Consider the following 2,495-nt stretch of genomic DNA (forward strand, 5'->3'; position numbering starts at 1 on the left):
CTCTCTCTCTCTCTCTCTCTCTCTCTCTCTCTCTCGGGGGAAGGGACATTCCTGGAGTTTTGGGTTTTTTCCAGGTGAGGCATTTATTAATTTTAAAGAAGTACAAAACTTTAATCTTCTTCAAAGCAGGGGCCTCTGGCTTCAATGCGCTTGTTGTTGTGCTCCAGCCACTTTGTGAAGGCCACATGGGAATCCTCCAAAGTGAAGGTGTCCAGGGCTTTTGTCACAGCTTCTTCCAGCTTCTCAATGTCTTCAGAACAACTGCCCCCGAGGTTCTCCTTCAATTTGGGGACCAACCAAAAGTCACAGGGAGCAAGATCTGGACTGTAGGGAGGGTAAGGGGCAGTTTAGATGCCCATCTCTGTCAAGTAGTTGGTTACCAGGATAGAATTGTGGACTGGTGCATTGTTCTGGTGCAGGTTCCACTGAACAGAGTGGAAGCGTTCTGAACTTTTGCAACAAAATCTCTTCCTGAACTCCCTCAAAACCTTCACAAGGTACTCCTTGTCAACCATCTGGCTGGATGGAACATAACAGATGTAGATGATGCTCTTGCAGACTTGATCATCATGAGCTTCCTGGTGGACTTGCTTTGCCTGGCCATCTTGGATCTGGGGGAGCCAGTATACTTCCATTGGACTCTTGGTTGCTAGATCATAGCAGTAGATCCAGCTTTTGTCACAGGTCATCAGAGACTCATGGCGGCTCTTCTTCTCTTCATCACTGAGCACCCTGGGAACAAACTTTGCACAAATCTTGTATGTGGTCAGATCTTCTTGAATAATTCTGTGTACAACTGCTACACCAATTTGAAACTGTGTAATTATTGGCACACGATGATTTTCATCCAGAAAATTGTGAATTTTCCCAACCAGCTCTGACATTCTAATATCCCTCTCCCTCCCATTATCTCCTATGCTAGTGAAAAACAGATGCTCAGCTCATACAAGTTAATCCATAAGCAGTCTGAAGCATTTTGTAAGTTTCTGCAGCATTTTCCCCCAGTTTAACGCAAAGCATCATTGCATAGTGAGCTTCCAAATTGTCTTCATGACCTGACAGCATTCAAGCAAACTAGTCGGCTGTGACAAGCAGTGTTTAGTAGGATGTGTTCAAAGTGCTGTTACAGCTATCTTCTTCAATCTGGAATTTAAAGAAAAATGCTAGCAGGTCAACTTATTAGACATATAGTAATGATATACTAAAATTACAGTATTCTTCAACAATTATAACTGCCTCTCCTAAAAAAGTTTCAAATCTTCTGGAATGCACCTCATATGTGTGTGTGTTTGTGTGTGTACATACATACACAAATATTAAGTTCCACTAACCAGAAACTGACTCTAGACAGTAAATTCAGGAATCCAGATACATGCCCACTAGACCAAGTATTCATGGTTACCTCAGTTGTCTAAGAAGCTGAGGTTACTTCAAGTCTGCCAAGTAAGGAGCCTGAAAGAAGGTGGCTTGTAAAAGAGTGACTCCATCCTTCAGTCCTCTTTCAGGCACACAAACAAAAAGAATAGCTCAAAGCTTTCAAGCAATATCTGGAAGCTCCAAGACAGCAGTACACTGCAAAACATTAAGTGGAATATTTTGGAAAGATCAAAGCCATACATCACTGAACCAAAAAAATGTTGATCCTGTGACTGAACACACATACTCAAAGAACAGTATTAACAATCTAAACATGAGGTCAGAGATATTTACCAGGTGTATGTATCTTAACAAATTTCTGTTGTCAAGTTGGAGGACACCTCACCATGTTAGACACACCTTTCTCTTATTTAAATAACCCTGCTAGCCATGGGTTTTGACATTTTCATAATGCTACACCTATACACTAAAAAATTACACACTCATTAATGACATTTATTTATTTTCAAAGATAAAACATATTACATCACTCATCTCTATATCAGCATAAACAGTATTATTTCTTTACTTTGTTTTTTTTTTTTGACAAATCCCAGGCTTTGATTAAAGGGATTTAACTTAGCATTCAAGAACAAAATCATCCCTCTTTTCCTAAGAGCGTTTTTGTTTTTTGGTTTTTCCCCATTTTTTCCCACTTTTCCCACATATTCTCACTGAGCAGTCATGTTATATAAGCCTGAGTGATTACTGCATTGTACATGGTACACTTTATAAAAGTACAGTTGAATATTGTTCTTTTCAAGAATGAAAAGTTGAAGTAGCTCACCAATTACTTCTGTATTTATCAAATGATAATTATTACACACACACACACACACACACACACACACACACACACACACACACACACACACACATTTACATGGATGGGAAAAAGTAGATATACAATTGCTGAGTATGAATGGAATGTTCTTTTTATTTCTTATCCTAAAAAGAAATAAGGAAATGAAAAGAACATTCCATTTATATTTAGCAAATGTATACCAACTTTTGTCCATCCCTGGGATGGATGCATTTGTGTGTGAGTCACACCCTCTAATTTAGTGTTACATCCTGGC

General features: G+C 39.2%; 1 protein-coding gene across 1 annotated transcript in view; it reads left to right on the forward strand.

The window, feature by feature from the left end:
* LOC106880529 (neprilysin-1) overlaps nucleotides 1-2,495 on the forward strand; it is a 69,673-nt gene that overhangs the window by 61,221 nt on the left and 5,957 nt on the right. The window lies entirely within an intron of this gene.

The sequence above is a fragment of the Octopus bimaculoides genome, chromosome 26 (genome assembly GCF_001194135.2).
Source record: "Octopus bimaculoides isolate UCB-OBI-ISO-001 chromosome 26, ASM119413v2, whole genome shotgun sequence".
Classification (NCBI taxonomy): Eukaryota; Metazoa; Mollusca; class Cephalopoda; order Octopoda; family Octopodidae; genus Octopus; species Octopus bimaculoides.